Here is a 20,044-nt window from a genome sequence, read left to right on the forward strand (position 1 = left end):
TGCATGACAGATATGGTGCCAGACTGTTGAGTACATGATGGTGGGGACAATAAAGCAGGTTCCTGCTCTTACTAAGCTCAAGTCAGGTGAAGATGGAAAACAACTAAACACATATTTAAAGTGAAGTGAGATAAGCATAAGCATGGGGGAATGTCTTTCAGATTGCTATCTTGGTGATTGCTAGTACTTCCTACAGACCAAGTCAGAAAGTCCAGAAGACAGAAAAGATAATGAATCTGGTTTTGGACATGTTGAGTTTAAGGTGGAATATACAGAAAATAAGACATTATTTCCTAGTGCCATTGAAAAATAGGAATATTTTTTCTAAAAGTGTGTCTTCTTCATATATATATGTATGTACACACATACATATATACACATGAATATTATATATATACACATATATACACATATATATTATATGATAGTCACTATTTTAATCCTGGTTTAGTAAAAGAGTGAATTTTCCTAGTTTAGTATGAAGTGAATGAAGCAGACAAAGTTACTGGCATGTGTGGAGTATATTTCCTACTAGAAAAAAATAGTTTATATGAAAAGCAAGAAGATAGGCAAAAACAATATAATGTATGGAGGAGAAATATGGATTATGGATGTAATTTTTACCAGAGTGATGAGGGAAAGTCTTTAAAAAAAAAAGGTGATTTTCATAAAGAGCTGAAGGAATGTCTGAACACACGAGAGGATGTGGGAAATGAGAGGTGACTAGAGGGTTTGGCCATTGCTAGGAACAGAGGCTGGAAAAAGTGACTGTAGAAAACAGTATGGAGTTTCCTCAAAAAATTAAACATTGAATCATATGATCCAGTGATTCCCCCTTCTGGGTACCTTCCCAAAAGAATTAAAATCAGAATCTCAAAGAGATATCTGTATTCCCTTGTTCACTGCAGCATTATTCATCATAGACAAGGCATGGAAACAGCCCAAATGTCCAATGATGGATGAATGGATAAAGAAAGTGTGGTGTATACATACAGGGAAAAAGAGAAATCCTGCCATGTGAGACAACATGGATGCACCTGGAGGACATTATACTAGTGAAAGAAGCCCATCACAGAAGGACAAATGCTGCCTGGTTCCACTTACAGGAGGTATGGAAAACAGTCAGCTCATAGAAACAGATAGTAAAACAGTGATTGAGGTTGAGGGGCTGGTAGGGGAGGGAACGGGGAGTTTTGTTCAACAGATATAAAGTTTCAGTTACACAAGGTGAGCAGGTTCTAGAGATCTGCTGTACACCATAGACTGTACAGCTAACAAAACTGTATCGTACACTTGGAAACTCGTTTAGAGGGTAGACCTCGGGTTAAGTGTTCTTGACACAGAAAATGGGGGGGCTGTGAGGGGGAGGGCAGGAAGGAGCTTTTGGAGGTGATGGTCTCATGGGTATATGCATACCTCCAAAGTCATCAAATTGAATATATTGAAAGGGAGTCTTCTTAAAGGGAAGACAAAAATAGTAAGGAATTTTATACATCCCTAGTTTTTCCTTTGTGTATGTATTTGAGGAACAATGTTGCCCTCTAGCGTTCAAGCTCGTTTCTTTTTATTTCATGCTGGGAGGGGTGGCGGATGGTTCAAGCGTGACTGCAAGGACAAATCCATCTTGTTTATTTCAGGTCTCTGTGGCATGTTTGGTTAAGGTTTTCAATTTGAACAAAGCTGAAAATGTCACTCGTGCTTTCTTTTGCTTACTAGAAATAGTCCATTAAAAAAGACCAGTTTGAATAATAGTGTAAAGCTTGTGTAGTACGTAGCAGACCCTGATATGGAGTCTTAATCCATCTAAGATTCAATGACAGCCAAACCGTTTACATTGTTTTCAGGTGTTTGTAAAATGTTCAGGGTTTCTCTTAGTGTGACACGGTAGGTATATGATACATACACGTGTGTGCACGTATGTACACATACACATACACGTGGCAAATTTTTATACTCAGTATGTATAGTTTGGATTTTTATTAAAACCATTTTTTCAAAACAAATATCTTGAAATAAAATAATTTTTAACCATCCCTTCCCCATCTTGCTCTGAGTATAATCAAATAAATTTTTATTTTGAACTCACAGGGATGCTGTCTTTTGGGAAATCAAAGTCAAGAGAATGATCAGGATAGTGATGTTATTTTCCATTTATAAATGGAGGGAAAAAAAGCATGTGAATTAAAAAATGACAACATGCAGGTAAGTTTGGTCTGCAGTATGTAGCTCCCGTCCCCTCTTAAAATTTTTCTCTAGAAGCTGTGAACATCCAGGGCCTCTCTAGCTTGTGAGAAACTGTAACACAAAATTGACACCACGGGCAGGCAGACACACCTGAGTGAGTCAAGACTTGCTAGTTTTCCCTGAGTTGCAAATGACCTTTGAATAGCAATTTCTGTAAAATGGGAAAAGTAATCTAATTTATCTCTTAGAGACATAAAATTAAATGGGATAAAGTATGTGAAGGCATTTAGCACAGAGCCTAGGACAGTATACATTAGCATTAACAAAGGAGACCATGACATAAAAAGCACATCACAGGTTCTTTGCAATAGTGAGTTTTGCTATCAAATAAAAAAGGTACTCTGGAACCAAATAAGAATAGATTTTTGCCTTTGGAATTATTTTCAGCGATGATGTATCAATATACAGTCTAAATCCTAAAGCAAATGTTATAACCCAAACTGTGAAGCCCTCTCTCAAACTCCTGCAGGCAAAGCGGTCATAATTTTTGTTCTCTGGACTGAGCAACTTACTCTTTTCTGTTGCTTCCAAAATTGCCTTGACACTATTGCCAAAAATTGTGAATCTTTTATAAAATTCAAAGAAAGAGTGAACCCTTTCATAAGAGTAGATCTCCTCTTCCCGTAAATATTGTCACTAAAAGGACGATTTAGAAACTCCTTTTGCCTTTAACTTCCGGTTAATCAATTGTTTAAGATTATCTTCCTTTCAGAATTGGCCTCCTGTCTTGTCTATTTTTATTATTCTTAATGGACTTTGGAACAAACTTTCCATTAACTTAAATTTTTCTTTGAGAATGGTCTTCAGTCAATGTGGGACAGGATTCCAGCGTATCAGCGTGATCTGATGTGATGGGCATATCCCGTACCAAGCCCCATTCCAGCATGTGAGGAATGAGATTGGAAATCACCCTTCCCAGCAACCACCAACCTCAGAACTCTGTACAGCTCAGGACTCTTTCAATTGAAAGTTACAGGAGCCTGACTCAAATTTGTTTAAGCAACAAAGAGAATTTATTGGTTTGAGAGACTTAAGCGTCTAGAGTAGATATCTTCTTGGGGAGACCTCAGAAATACTATCAGGATTTTATCTGGGCTTGGCAGTTTGTTTTACGAGTGTTGTATGGAGGACACAGTCAGGATTTTGTCTTCATTAGGATGTTTCAAGATTCAGTCTCCGGGAGAGCCGTGAATCTACTATTGGGTCCCTTCCAGCTTTGTGCAAGGACAGTTCATCTCCCAGAAATCCCTTGAACACTGATCACTGTCTATGGGGGACCTTTAGCTTTCAAATATTCTAGGCAAGGCTGGCTACATAATCGGCTGGGCTCAGCGCTAAATGAAAATGCAGAATCCCCTTTACAAAAAGCAGGAAAAAGTGCCATTAATATACTAAAATATAAACCTCTTCATTTCTTCTGTGGTCTCTCTCCACTGTTCACAGTGTTTTTAATTTTCTGTTTAACGTCATGCTCCATTGGGCATGGGGATACTGGCCAGGGGAGGCTGGACATTCAAAGACACTGGCACCCCTAGTGCATTCTGTAAGGCAAGTGGGAAGTGAAATACATTTATCAACCATTTTGACATTCTCTTTTTATTGGCATTCCATTTTGTTTTTTAACAAGGGTTTCGTGCATGTCTTCTAAACCATGTTGATGAGTCATTTGATTTGTATTTTCTAAGTCATACCAGTAAGTTTTTGAAAATGTCATGTCTTGTTTCCCTAGCTTCTCCTTTGACCTTATTTGACCTGGCCTGTTGAAAGGCATTTTTATTACTGTTTAGTTCAACATCTTCTTACTCATCATCCTTGAGTTAGGACTTTGGGAATGAAGGGCATGAGAGGGAAATTAGTTCTGTGTTTTGGGCCAATATTGCCATCTCTTGGCAACACTGAGTTCAAGATAAATGATGTGGTGACCCAGTAACTTTCCCAGTTTTGAGCCCAGTGCCTTGTGTTTAATGTCTTACTATATCTAACTTTTGAGATTTCAAGCGTGAGTATTTGTGGCTCTGCTCTGAGTTCCCAACCTGGGAAGAGACCAATAAATATAGTAAAAACTCAAAGCATCTTTTCTTCCACTCACTTGAAAGACAATGTGATAATTTGAGCATTTTTTCTTTATGGGTGGAATCATTCCCAGACCTATACGGTGGAGCTGAAAGGATCAGGCAAGTTAGATCTCTATCTACTATGTGCCTGGTGTCAGAATGACTCAAATAGCCTATATTCTTGCCCAGAAAGAATTCCACTCCCTCTTGAGCCTTTGTGTAGATTCCTACTATTCAGTTCACTGCTGATTGCATGCACACATTTATATCTCTGTAGGTTCCTCATGTACCTATAAATACTCTCACAAAAGCCAGACCTATCTGATGGGCTATAAAGTAGGACAGTTTTAACCCACTTTTGTCCTAAGCTCCCAAATAATCTTCCACTGAAGACCAATTTTCCTTAAATAGGTTTTACAAGGCCTTCACGGAAAAATTACATTTACATTTCACCACTTTTCCCTCTTGTAATCACATATTTTAACTTAACGTTCATCTATTTATTTAACTTATTGGATAGCAGACAAGGTCATTTGTATTTTCAGTTTTTATCTATTAAACCTTTTATATTTCTTTTAGATAAAGATTTACAACGATGAACTTTTCTTATCTTTGTCAAAGAATAATCCTTGAAGTCTTGTTTCCAATGTATGCTCTTCATTTTGAAAATACAGCCATTCAGAAAACACACGTGATGGTTAACAATGGTGTTATGACAACATTGAGAGTGACAGATTGTATGAATCACATGAGGAGAACCCTGGGAGAAAAAGTTTGGAGAACTGAGATATAGTTAGAATTACACCCTCGATAGAGACCTTTTTAAAGTTTCCTTTCTTGTAAAACAGAAAAATTAACAGCAATGTCAACTTCCCAACATTGCACCATGCTATAGAAAGGGCACAGAAAAGAAAGATAAACATGAGTTTTATTTTTAAAAAGGCATAGCACCAGAGTAATCTTCAGATGAGTTTAATGGAATGAGCTCAGTAGCTTTTTTAGCAAAAGATCTTGAAAAATATATCTAATACATGTATTGTTGCTTTATTTTCTAGATTACTAGGTACAAACCATTTTCGTGGGAAAAAGCCTGATGAATGTGAAGATGCACAGGAAGGTCCCTTTAGTGGAGTGAGGCTCTGACACTTCTGCCATACGCTATCCCTCTGTTTTTCCTTTCATATTCATTAGGCAGATTCCTTTGTTTCCCCAAGGAAAAGTGGGCTTCCTCAAGTTCGAAGCAGAAGCAAAACCTAAAAACAGTGGCAGAATGTAAAGGAACCCAGGGACCAAGTGCACCATGCCAGAGCTGCACACATTCTTGGCAATAAAAAAAAATGCAGATTTTCTAGGTGGAAGTAATTTCCATGGAGCGGGCAGAGGTTCTTTGGCAGCTGTCCTCACAAATAGATTTTAGTTTTACTTTTGGACTTTTGGGTCACAGATATTTTCAACAATAGATCCAGTTGGAATTGAATTAATAAACTCTTGATATGCAAAGAGGTCAGCCCTTGAAGTTCAGGTGAACAATTAGCATTCCCTTAGGTCAGCTCTGGTCTCGCTAAAGAGGAGTTTCAGATGCTACCTAAGATGCCAAGCATGTCAGCACTTCCAGCCAGTGTTGTAAAAGCCAAGAAAATGATTCTCAACTCAGAGATGACTGCAGATAAGGCTGCTGTTTGAGGCATTTTGAAAGTAATAGTGTGAAAAAGGCCTTATCTACTATAATTTCTGGCATGTGGGGGAAAAAATGTAAGCTGCTCTTCCAAGTGCCTTAAGGAATGGAATTTAGATTCAAATCCAAGAATATTAAGAGACTCCAGAAAAAGCAGATTTTCCCACACCTTTGCTTCATTTCAGTTAAAAACAACTCTTGCAACGTTGAGGATGGGTTCCATTTTATTGCTGGCAATCGCTCTACAGCAGAATTTATTCTCTTTTTGAAATGACAGAAGGGTCAAAATAGAATATTTATCTACTTTTAAAAGACACTAGCTTCTGTGTCTCCTGTCTTCTGTGTTCTATTGTCTCTACTATGATGGTTTTATCCCCCAGGGGACATTTAGCCATGTCTGGAGACACTTTTGGTTGTGTCGGGGTAGGAGGTACTGCTGACATCTAGTGGGTAGAGGCCAGGGAGGCTGCTAAACATCCTATGATGCACAGGACTGTCACCACCACAAAGAATCCACCCCAAATGTCAGTAGTGTTGCTGCTGAGAAACCCTGGTCTCTTGGACACGTCTTCTTCCATCCCCTACATGCTCCTCCAGCAGCCAACTCCGTACCCATGTATGGAAATGGATGATGCCAACTGTGCTTTATCACTGCTAGTGGGCTTACTACTTATTATCAGTTTGCCTAAAATTAATGTTAGACAATAATATATGTTTTAACAGCTTATCCTTTCTTTTTGAAGAGTCTTTTTTTTTACATCTTTATTGGAGTATAATTGCTTTATAATAATGGTGTGTTAGTTTCTGCTTTATAACAAAGTGAATCAGTTATACATATACATATGTCCCCATATCTCCTCCCTCTTGCATCTCCCTCCCTCCCACCCTCCCTACCCCACCCCTCTAGGTGGTCACAAAGCACCAAGATGATCTCCCTGTGCTATGCGGCTGTTTCCCACTAGCTATCTATTTTACGGTTGGTAGTGTATATATGTCCATGCCACTCTCTCACTTTGTCACAGCTTACCCTTCCCCCTCCCCATATCCTCAAGTCCATTCTCTAGTAGGTCTGTGTCTTTATTCCTGTCTTACCCCTGGGTTCTTCATGACCATTTTTTTCTTATATTCCATATATATGTGTTAGCATATGGTATTTGTTTTTCTGACTTACTTCACTCTGTATGACAGACTCTAGGTCCATCCACCTCACTACAAATAACTCAATTTCGTTTCTTTTTATGGCTGAGTAATATTCCATTGTATATATGTGCCACATCTTCTTTATCCATTCATCCGATGATGGACAATTAAGTTGTTTCCATCTCCTGGCTATTGTAAATAGAGCTGCAATGAACATTTTGGTACATGACTCTTCTTGAATTATGGTTTTCTCAGGGTATATGCCCAGTAGTGGGACTGCTGCGTCATATGGTAGTTCTATTTGTAGTTTTTTAAGGAACCTCCATACTGTTCTCCATAGTGGCTGTACCAATTCACATTCCCACCAGCTTTAAAAAACATAATCAGAAATAATAAAATATAATTTCAAATTTTGTTTAAAACCCAAATGATCCTCACAAACATATATACCAAAGCCTAATTAAAATAAGTTCTAAGATGCTATCCAGTATTCTAGAGAGCACTGGAGATAATTATGTTGTGTTGATCATTATTGCAAATAATGGCACGGAGAGTAATTTGGTGGCCAGTGGCATCCCTGGTTGTGTATGGTTGCCTTGTTTATGGGTGAAGGGCAGGGCTGGAGCATGGGGGTGGGATGAGGCATAGCCATAGTAGGAAATTTTATTTCTGGTCTCATGTTACTTAAAATATTCAGGTGACTGTTGCATTTTATTCCCCAATGTAAAGATAACACTTTAAACTGCTTATCATTGGAAAAAAATGATGCCCAAGGAAGTTGAACCCTGTTTGTGTTGGGGCTTAGAGTACCTGAGCATATTAACATGTACTCCTGAGGGTAAACTCCTCTCAGTTTGAGAAGCACAATTATAAGGGATGGGGGGAACAATACAAGAAAAGACAGAAGACTTGGATTCTAGTCCCAGCTTCCACATTTACTCGCTCTAGGACTGTAAGGAAGATTTCATCCATTCATTTATCTATTCATTCAACAAATACTTGTTGCCTGTCTATGAGGAACCAGGTACTGTGAATCAGAGGTGAACAGGGTCCCCACTTTTTGTGGTGATCTCCCAGGGAGAAAAGAACAGTAACAACAATGGAAACACCAATGATTGAGCATTTGCTGTGATTTGATTGTTATAAGGGCTTTATGTATATTATTAGTTCACTTAATCTTTACATCAACTTTTTATCATTGTTGGTACAATTTACCAGAGGTCACAAAGCTGGTAAAAGGCAGAGATGAGATTCAAATTCAGGCTGGCAGACTCAGAGCCCAGACTCTTAAAACTCTATACTTCACTACTTCTCAATATATAATTAAGTGAGGAATTGCAGGAAAGGATGGTGATAGTTATAATATGAAAAACAGGGTGCTGTGGGGCCATTACAATAAGGGAAGGTTTAGGAAAGGTCTTCTGGAAAAAGTGAAATCCATTCTGAGACTGGAGGACAAAGGGAAGCGAGCTAAAGAGGCTATAGGTGGAGAGAGTATTCCAGTCTGGGGGCAAATGCGTGGCGAGGCCTCTAGGGTGGAGTGCGGTGTGGTCTGAGGAACAGAAGGAAGTTTAGTATGCCTGGAGTCTGGAGGTGCTCTAAATTGAGGAGGGGAGGGAGTCAGTGGGGGTGGGATGTATCACAAAGTGCATATGAAGCTTTTTACGTGAAGGGTAAAGGGGAGTTAGGGGAGCCTTTATAAAGAAGAGGGACACATTCAGGTTTTATTCAAGGAACGTCATTTCTGTTGCAATGCAGAGAATAAGTGGGAGAATAAACATGAGATCAGTTAATAGTGGTTGCTGTGTCCATGTGGGATTTGATGGTGACCTGCATAGGGTAGTGCGAATAGAGAGAAGTAAACATCGTGTGCAAGTGACTGTGATAAATGTGAAGAAGAGAGGAAATCAATCAGATAAGGAATCAGAGGATGAAGGGATAAGGCTGAGAAGGTGACATGTGAACAGAAATATGAATGACTGTGCATCTGAGGAAGGGGACTGGCTGACCTCCACAGAGCAAGTCATTTTGTCCACCTGATTATTGAGTCTCCTCTGCAGTGGATGCCCTCTGGTGGACATTGACCTGAGACAAAAGTATCTTACAGTCTTAGAGGGTCACACACATACCTTTCCCCAAGATTTCCTTGCCACCCATCTTCCAAACTTGGAAGTTCCCAGAACTTTCAACTTCCAAGTCCCAGACCATCCAGCCAAACCATTTGTGACACCCCGTGAATCCGTGTCAAGCCACACCTATGGCCATCTTTCACTCAGCATACTGGACATGTGCTGCTCAGTCGGCTGCCCGCTGGAGGATTTTCGTTCACCTTGAACTTCAGTGTTGTCCCTGGGTGGGGCTGTAGCGCTGCAGCTTCCCACTTCCCGGTGGTGCCAGCACACCATCCTGAAGTTCTTCTTCCTTAGTCAACTGGCCATAGGAACATCCCAGGAGGCCACTGGCATAGGTTGAGGGACAGGAGACAATTCCGAGAGTCACCTGCTCATCATCGGCAAGTAACTTATTTGTACCCTCTGGATTTGCTTGAGCTCTTTTGATGCTTATGCAATGTGGAGCTGGCTAAGCAATCTGTGTAAGGCTGTTGTCCCTGCAGATCCACAGAGCTTGTAGTCAGGAAGGACAGATCATAAGTAGACTGAAACCTGGTGAGCATGAGCTGGGGCCCCATGAGGACAAAACCAAAACCTCTGACTTTGATGACCCTTTATCATGGAAGTAAAACACATACATACCTGGCCCAGAACTCAGGAAATCTAAAGGAAGATATAGTATAAGAGAGCATTTGCAGGCCTAGGTGCTGCTTCATGTTAACGAGGTGGGTCAACAGATGAGCAACAACTGTATGTGCATGACACACAGCTGCTTCTTCTTTTCAGCCTTCTAAATGTCTCAAGAATCTCCCTTGTGACCCATCATAACCGGAAACATATGAGAAAGGGAATTCTGGGAAGTGTAGTTCAGCCTAGTCCAGTTGACACACTATAAAGCTATCATAATACCATTTATATTTGATGATAGATCACTGCACACCCAATCTAATGGCTGGGTGGGTCAGACCACGCTTGGCTCATGATGGGAAACTCAGGATCCATGGTCACGTGATGACCCAAGATGATTAGGTCTTCAGTCTTTTCCAAGGTGCACTATCAAGCCAGAAGCTGTTTCTCAAAAGGAGTTTAAATCTCTGACTTATCACATTAACACTTCTAATGAAATCTATCTCAATGTAGGCTTTCTATTTTTTAAAATATTTATCCATGTTTGTTCATGTACTAAGACCAATACAACATCACCATATTGTATTAGCTGATAGAACTTTATAGCTTTTTTCAACATTTGGTAGGTCAAGTTCCTATCATTGTTCTTTTTTATTCAACATTTTCTCTTTTATTTTATAATTGACTTGTCAAGTTCAATAAAAGGTCTGTTGGAATTTTCATTTACATCTCACTGAATTTTTCTAATTGGATTTAAAAATTTTACTAACGGGACTTTTGAACTCTCACAAGTAGGCTTCATATTTTAGACTTTATTTCATGCCTTCTTTTCATCCTCCTGTACAGAATTTTGAAAGAATTTTTCAGATCCATCCTCCCACTTAGTAATTTATTCCTCAGGGGTGCCTATTTTGACATTGGTATATTTGAGACTTTTATTTTAATAATCATGTTCTTTTATTTCCAAGATATCTAATTGGCTGTTTGTCAAAATAACTCATTTTAATTTCATAAATGAGATAGCCTCTCTTGTAACTCTGAGGTTATTAATTATACATCGATTAAAGTCCCCTCTTTTTTGTTCTATGACGCATGTTTTTCTACTTGTTGCCTTTGTGCCTCTCTGTCAAAGTATTAGTTTTCCTTAAATATTTTCTGTTTCTTGCTCACATACTCATTTAAAAAATCTGAGATTCCCTGTTGACTCACTTGACTGTGTTTCTGTTTGCAGCAGGCTGCCTCGAGTGATTTTGGAGGAGATTGGAAGTTCTCCCTGGTGGAGCATTTGATTACTCTGTCTTTTGGGCTTGGGGGCTTCCTTTTTCTCCTATTTGTCAGAAGTTACTCTTGGTGCCAACAGTACCACCTTGAGCATTCGAACTAACTGGCATAGTCTAGGAGAAAATGCTCTCTTCTGATTGAAGTGGAGGTGTAGAGTGAAGGGTCAGTGTAGGCAGGAAGGACCTGCCAGGCTGCTCTATATGCTCCAAATGTGATCCCATAACCCTGAAGACTCACCAGCTCCCTGTAAGAGCCAGTCCACACTTAGAGCACACCCAGCTCTGCTTTGATTTTTCATGGCTTCCCTCTTGTGGGCTGAGTTTTGGGCTCCTGTTTACTCCATCAAACCAACATCATTTGCCTTCTATCTTTTGGGAATCAGCCACATTTCTGGTGTACTGATAGATCTTTCTCTCTAATGGTGGTAAGCAATTATTCCCTTGTACACACACATGCACACACACTTCTTCCCAATTTCCCATATTTATGGGGATTTGGGATCGAGAGGAGGTAGTCTATCTTGATCTTATTTGATCTGTTGTTCTTCATGTGATCTAGGTTGTTGCCTTTTGTGATTCTATAATGCCTCCAACCCCAAGTTATCCCAGGCCCATTCATGTCAGGTGAAATATTCACAGTCTTGCAGCTTAAAAGCACTAGAGATAAAGCTACTGGAACATAATGACTCATAGTAATGAGGTTCCATTTGAGGGTAATATGAACAACTGGGGACTGGTCTTTGCTGTCTGAATTTTGGAATGCTTTCACATTGGGAAATAGGAGGCAATGGCTATTTCCGTGGCTTTTGTTCACAGCCTCTCGAGCACACAGTCTGCTTGATGGATGTATTTTTTCATTGTTGGTGATAATTCTATAGGGGGTGTTTCACTAGCAAACAGAGGCTAAAGCAATGCATTTCCCTCCTTCTACACACTCAAGCTCATTCACTTTGCTATTGGTTCCCAATGTCCATTTCCTCTACTCAGTAAATCACCTTTTGATGAGAAAAAAGTACAAAATATTATACACATGAGGATTTGGATCATGTTTAATTTAGCATCAATGAAAAAATTTTCTCCTTAATCCAGTAGCTGTCTGGAGCCAGCGCCTGAGATTGCCAATGCTTCTGTTCATGCACCATCTGAAGCCCAGACAGGTAGCTCCCAGACCAGCCCGGGGCTCAAGGGATTCGTGCTAAATTCCTGCTACGGTCTGAGACACTAAGCCCGGGGGTTAAACTGTAAATTAGGAATGACTCTAAGTAACAACTTTGCTAAATCCAATCTTACTCTTCTTTCTATGGAGTTTTCTATTCTTTCACTTTTCTATTTTTCTATTACTGTGCTGACCATCTTGGTTCCACTTTACCCTCATACCTCAGATTAAGAGGCACAGGGGAACTGTGAGAGTACCCAGCTGCACCACCATTTCCATGGAGAAGAGATGGATGGACACTTCTCTGGGTATAAATTCGATCCTTGCATATCAGTAACCAAGTGACAGACTATGGGCTCATCTCTGTCTTAGGTCTGACCTACATACACAATTAGAGAGCAGGTTGATCACAATGGTTAGATTGGTGTGTGTGTGTGTGTGTGTGTGTGTGTGTGTGTGTGTTTACTCCCAGACTTAAGGACGTGAGAGGTGAAGCTGTGAACTGAGACTGTATTCATACTTATGTTGACCAGTCTGTCATCTGTAGGGAAAACACCGTGGGGCCAACAGACAGACTCTGAGATTCAGTCACAGACTGGGTTCTCCAGAAGTGGTAGCTGACATGCAGCTTGGGGTGCAAGATTTTATTAGGAATCAGCAGCTGCAAAAGTAAAGGGGAAAACTGTGCAGAGGAAAGAGTGAAATAGTACTGTCAGCCTGAGAAATCTTGGCCAACCTTGTGGGGACCTCTAAGGGGTCCTTAGAGGACCCCCCCATCAATGTTGTCCTCATGGGCCAAAATGGTGGCATCTTCATACACCTGCCTTGCTCAGTTGCTGGACAAGGGCTGACCCCCAAAGGGTAGGACCTCGGGTATGGAGGCTCTGAGCAGCTGAGTCAGAACCCGAAAGAGCTGACAGTGGAGGCTGTCTGCTGACTGTACTTCCTTGAAGGGCCATCTGGCCAGCGCACCTCTGTGTCCGCCTCAAGTAGAGTAGCTAAAGGGAAGAACATTCACCTTGGAAAGAGAGAACGTATAGGTCCCCAGACTTCTTCTGGGGGCAGTGGAAGGGGGTCACAGGGGTGGGACAACTATGAGTTCTTGATATTTATTTCTCAGTTCTCTTTTCTGATAAGGTTACAAGGAAGAAAAAAGTTATACTAGGAAGCAAGTCACAGGAAAGAATTGTATTGTTTTAAGCCTCATTAAAAAAACAGATAAGAGGCAGCTCTGATTTTGGCCTAAGAGCAGAATTCAGAAGAGGGGTAAGAGACTGAATATACAAATGGACTATGGCCATATTATACATACATGTAAAAATAGAACTCTGACCCAACCAACCCAGGAAACCAACCCATTATCGATGGGTACCCAGCCCAGGAAGCCAGTGTGCTATCTATGTCAGACTTGTAGCAAGTCAAACCACTATCTTTAGCACCAGTTCAGGAAGCCAAACAATAACTCCTGTAACAATCAACCCTAAATGGCCAGGACTTGATTAATAAGTGATAGCTTTCCTAAATTTGGTCCCTGCTTCCAGCTTAGGACTAACCAGAGAAAGTCAAATGTGTACCCCTAAGCAGTCACATAGGGTGTCAGGCTTTTCCCTAGCCCTCTTCCAGCTTCTCCAGGACAGCAGCTTCCAATCAGGACACACCTGAAGTCTGTTTTCCACTATGAAGCTTTCCCACTCCTCTACCTGCCTTTGAGTCTCTGCCAGTGTGCTAACAGGGTGTCAGGGGATGAGGGGAGGTCTGAGAAGCAGTGGGACCACCATCTACCTGTAGGAGTCAGGGCTCGGAGGGAGGGTCCTTGGGAACCATGTGGGAAGCACCTTTGAACCAGAGCAGAGGGCTTAGGCGCTGTCAGTCTAGCAATTATTGTATAGGAACTGAGTCCAAGAATCTACTCTTATTTTAAATTTACTGTTGACCCCCAAAAGGCTTCCATCTGGGAAAAAGTGGACATAACCTAGCAACTAATTGAACACTGAATACATGTCAGGCTTAGTGCTAGGTACAGGAGACAAAATAATGAATGAAAAGACATCTCACAGGCTTTATTTTTTCCACATACAGCACTCAGCACTAGTAAGCATTTAATACTATTTTTATAATGTAAAAAATCAAATTGATAGGAATGTGCATTAGTGTGGCTTTGAGAAGTTTCCTGACTGGCAATCCTAAACCATATGAGTAGATGCCCGAGGGAAGGAATACTTTCAGAATCTAGTCCTAACTCTGTTACGTGTATGTGTGTATGTGTGTGTACGTGTGTGTGTGTGTGTGTGTGTGTAAACACACACTTGGATGTTGCCTTGGGCTATTTAACATCTCTAAACCTCAATGTCTTCATATAAAAATGTGATTAATAATAGGTCTCTTTTCCCTCAAACATTTGAATAAAATGATAAAATAAATATAGATGTGCAAAAAAATTTTCAGGTACTGTTATTTCCCTCCCTCCCATCACCAACTGTAGAGCTTGGAAAGAGTGTATACACATAAATATTTCCAGGGTGGTCAATTCTCCTTAGATTTCAGTGGATGACATTCATCACCCTATGATGGGGTCCAGTTCAGGTCTATTCCTTCCATGAAGGTTTCTCACCTCCTTGACCTCTTTCTTTGCTGAATTCTTATTACTCTTAGGTTCGATGCCCAGTGGTCAGAAGGGTGATATGATTGAGACAGGATCACTGGACTGGTGTGGTTGGCTGGCTGAGTTCTGCTTCCTCTCTAATTCCATGTGTCTCCCTCCACAGATGGGGTCTGAGTGGAGAAAGGCAGAGATTCCCAAGGAGGAGGCTTATTCTTGGGTCAAGGGTATAGAAGTTGATGCAACCAACCCCCAGCTTGAATCACAAAGCAATCTCTTGCCCGCAAGACTGCAAGGGCTTTGAACTCTGAATCCCCTCTGCATTCTTCTAACTCATTTTGCCCAGAGTTGCCAGAGTAATACTTTGAAAATATAAAACTGTTCATATCACAGCCTTGCTCAAAATTGTTTAATGACTTCTTGCTGCTCTTGTCAAAGACATGAGGACATTCCCAAATTAAATCTGATGTTATTTTAATATCAGTTAAAAACTGTGGATCTAAAAACAGGAAGAATAGGACAAGAATTGAGGACAGACTGAAGCAGTATATAGATTTGTTAAATGCAATCAAGTGGAGAAACCACTTGGATGGGGATTATAGATTAAACTGACATGAAAATTCAATGACAATTCCTAGCTATAAAAAGGACTACTAAACAGGACTTGGCTTGGTAGTCAGAGTGGGAAGTAGAATTGACCTGGATGTCCGCAGCTCTGGATATTCTAATGCCCAAGATTTGGTCTGGTTATTAAGCAGTCTCAGTATGCCAAGAAATCCTAAATATTCCCTGGGGAAAACAAGCTCAAAATTATTTGTAGTGGCAGGATTTCCTTCTTTTTTATGGCTGAATACATTTGTGACAACATGGATGAAGCTGGAGGACATTGTGCTAAGTGAAATAAGCCAGAAGAAAAAGGTAAATACTGTATGATCTCACTCAGATATGGAATCTAAGAAAAAAAAGTCAAACTCATGGAATCAGAGAGTAGAATGGTGGTTACCAGGGGCTTGGGGATGGGGGAAATAGGAAGATGTACCCAAACTTCCAGCTGTAAGATGAATGAGTTCTGGGGATCAAATGTTCAGACTGGTGACTATAGTTAACAACTGTGTAATATATTTGAACTTTGCTAAGAGGGTAGATCTCAAGCATTCTCACCACACATACAAAAAGCTAACTATATAAGATGATGGATATGTATACTAACTTGATTGTGGTGATCATTCCACAACGTATACCAAATCATTACATACACTTTAAATATATACAGTTTTATTTGCCAATAATATCTCAGTCAAGCTGGCAAAAAATTGTTTGAGGTGACGTAGTTTTCCTTTAGTGGATAAGCCCCTTTAACTCCAGGAAGGCTTAGAATGAAGTATAGATATAAAGAAAATTATAGTTCATAGTATGGCTTCCCTGGTGGCACAGTGGTTGAGAGTCTGCCTGCTAATGCAGGTTACATGGGTTCGAGCCCTGGTCTGGGAAGATCCCACATGCCGCGGAGCAACTAGGCCCATGAGCCTGTGCGTCTGGAGCCTGTGCTCCGCAACAAGAGAGGCTGCGATAGTGAGAGGCCCGCTCACCACGATGAAGAGTGGCCCCCGCTTGCCACAACTAGAGAAAGCCCTCGCACAGAAATGAAGACCCAACACAGCCAAAAATAAATAAATAAACAAATGTGGGATTTAAAAAAAAAAAGTTCAGAGTAGTTAGTACATTTGTTAGACTAAGTATCTGTAATATTTAAGAATAGTTCACATATTAGAGGGTCAATAGTTTAACCTTGTGATTTCAGTTTAAAGATATAAAAATGAATAGTTATTTTAGATTTGTGATTAATTTGAAATCATACTAAGCTTATACATATTATAGGGACATTTAAGAGAGTTTAAGAATCATTGTATTTCAATGTAATTGAAATTAAGCAATTACTTAATTGCTTAAGTACTTAGGAAAATTTGTCAGACAATTGTAAAATTAGAAAAAAATCAAATATTAAATTTGCTTTTATCATTCTCCCTGAGTAGAATGTACTCATCATGAGAGTGGGAGGTTTGTCTTGTTTACAGCTGACTTTGGCAGTTAGTAGGTGCTAAATAAAATTTTATTCAATAAATGAGTGAAGTGTATATTTATGCTTAAAGCAAATATGGGGTCACACTATCCTGTCTCTTCAGGAACTTCTTTTTTTTCTTTTTTTTCGTCTAACAATGACTGAATAATTTTTTCCAAGTTAAATATATCTCTGTTCCTCATAATTACTAAAGACATAATATACCATTATAAATGGATACATTGTAGTTGGAAGAATGAAGAGCAGAAGATTTAAATTTTAATGTTTTACCATTTAAAAAATAGAGAAATAGAGGAAAAAATCATATATTTAAAATAGTTGATCCTCAAGGAAGAAGAAATACCTGAAAATCACTTATTTTAAGAATCAGGAAAAAAATGTTAGAAAATCCTTTAACAATAGAGGAATTCATTGTTATGTAACAGAGACAGTAAGGGAAAAAAACAGGTTAAGTTTAAGACACAAACAGGATAATATGAAAGCAGATATAAAAGAGATATGGAAATTTTAATGAAAAATTAAATCTATAATACTAGAGTTAAAATTCAAATTGACATAAAATAGGCACTACAGAAGATAAACTTCAGAAACCCTTAAGGAAAAAGATCAAGCTGAGAAAATAATGACATAGAAAATTACAAATAGAGACATCCAACATAAAAACTGTAGATGTAAATCAGAATAACTGTAGCATAGCTTCCATATAAGAGAGAGAATACAGAATTGATTATTTTCCTTAAATGTTTTCACACTATTTCAGATTAAATAACCAAAGAGAAATACATACCCAGAGAAATCCTAGCTAAAATTTTGAACTGGGATGACAGAGAAGAAAATTACCCAAAATTCCAACAGAAAAGTAATACGCTTCTGCAGAATCTAAAGACCATGAACCATGGAGAGAAATCTAAAGAGGTTATAGGGAAAACAGTGTGATCAAATGATTTTATGTATGGAGAAGTTGTCTCTCATAGGAAATGTATCAGAAATAAACTATCAGGTATGCAAGTTTTCAAAATATAAATGAAGAACTCAAGGATGTGGATGTTGTATATTCTTTTTTTTTCAATTGAAATGTAATCGATGTATAATATTATGTTAGTTTCAGGTGTACTACACAGTGATTGAACATTTGCATACATTATGAAATGATCACCATGGTAAGTCTAGTAAACACGTGTCCCCATAATAAGTCATTACAGTATTACTGACTATATTCCTTATGCTGTATGTCACATCCCTGTGGTTTATTTAAAAGTGGAGGTTTGTACCTCTTAATCCCCTTCACGTATTTCATATATTCTTGTGTTGAAAGTTGGAAGGTTAAATCAAGAACCCTTTGTATTACTTGCTGTCCTTTTAATTCAGGAGCTCACTGTGAGACTTGATACTTCCTTGCTTTACTCTTAGCTCTTCTTTGCCTTCTTTTTCTACGTCAGGAAACGTGTTTTATGTACCTCTCTTTCAACGCACTGTTCAGATTGACTTCTTGACATATTTGATAACTGTGTAAAAAAAATTACTGTGCTTTTCAATTTCCAGCACTTGCTAAGAATACCCCAACTAATAATACAGCAGGACATAGTGTAAGGAGAATTGTTAAACAAAAAGCCTTTTTTTTTTGCTCTCACAAAAGGAGAATTGCAGAGAATTCCACAATGGCCATTTAGTTTCCAAGGGATTTAACCATTTTGAACATATTATAGTAAATGGACTGAGTCATTTTTTAAAACTATTCAAATAGCAGATCTTTTTAGTCCCTAAACTCTTGTTCAAATGGTACTCAATCCTGCATCTGTGTGTATTACTGAGTTAGCTATCTTTAAATATCTCTCTGTATATTCCTTGAGCTATAATCTCAACCATATAAAAAAGGCATAGAAAGCACTTTAAGGAAATTCACTGAACACGTTATCTTGGCAGAAGGAGGTATAAAAAATTAACAAAAAAATTTTGTACACCATTCCAGCAATTTTCCCTCTCTCTTAATATATTTCTTGGTGCTGTCTTGATCATTCCCGTCAACATCTAAGGATGCCGCTGGAGTTTCTCCTGTCTGAAAAGCCTTGTCCTGACCTTACTTCCTACCTAGCTGTCACCTCATTTCTCTGCTTCCGTTTGCAGCAAAACCTTGAGAGAGTTGTCTAGATACTCGCAGTCTCTGATTTCTCCAGCTGGGTCTTAAATCCACCCTAATCAGGTTTTGCTTCACTGAATTTTTCTTGTCGAGGTCTCCCACAGCCTCCAGGTTGCCAAGTCCACCAATCAGCTCTCCTGCCTCATCCTACTTGACCAAACAGCAGCATTAGCCAACACTCCTTCTTCACATACTTCCAGAACCACCCTCCATAGTTTCCTCCTGCATCACTGTCCTTTTCTAGATCCTCCTTCCCCTCGGCCTTTTGCAGTAAAAGAGCCTTCAAGCTCAGTCCTACATCCTCTTCTCTATCAATATTTACTCCCTTGGTGGTTGCATACAGTATCCATGTTTTAAAAGATACTGTGTTATTTGTAGCAAATTACAAACTCAAGACCATTATTCTCTCTCAGTTCTGGAGGCTAGAAGTCCAAAATCCAGCAGAACTGGAGATAACAACTCTCTAGAGGAAAACACTTTTAGCTAATGATCAGGAAATAATAAAATCCTCTTCTGAGGAACCCTCCCACTGTTGGTAGGAATGTAAATTGATGCAGCCATTCTGGAGAACAGTATGGAAGTTCCTTAAAAAACTATAAATAGAGCTACCATATGATCCAGCAATCCCACTCCTTGGCATATATCCAGAAAGGATAAAAACTCTAATTCAAAAAGATACGTGCACCTCAATGTTCACAGGAGCACTATACACAATAGCTGAGACATGGAAGCAGCCTAAGTGCCCATCAACAGACGATTGGTTTAAGAAGATGTGGTGTGTGTATAGAATGGAATATTAGCCACAACGAATGAATATTGTCATTTGCAGCAACACAGATGGACCTAGAGAATATATCAGTGAAGTAAGTCAGACAGACAAAGACAAATATTATGTTTTCACTCACGTGTGGAATCTAAAAAATAATACAGATGAGCCCATA

The 20,044-nt window shown here is 39.3% G+C and overlaps 1 long non-coding RNA gene across 1 annotated transcript; it reads left to right on the forward strand.

Annotated features, from left to right (window-relative positions):
- The first annotated feature begins 1,003 nt into the window (after nt 1–1,003).
- Nucleotides 1,004–6,615, forward strand: LOC308616612. The gene is made up of 3 exons (XR_014015732.1): nt 1,004–1,109; nt 2,089–2,202; nt 5,354–6,615. It is a non-coding gene; the product is annotated as an uncharacterized lncRNA (long non-coding RNA).
- The last annotated feature ends 13,429 nt before the right edge of the window (nt 6,616–20,044 follow it).

Source organism: Mesoplodon bidens, assembly GCF_964165515.1.
Source record: "Mesoplodon bidens genome assembly, chromosome: 4".
Lineage (NCBI taxonomy): Eukaryota > Metazoa > Chordata > Mammalia > Artiodactyla > Ziphiidae > Mesoplodon > Mesoplodon bidens.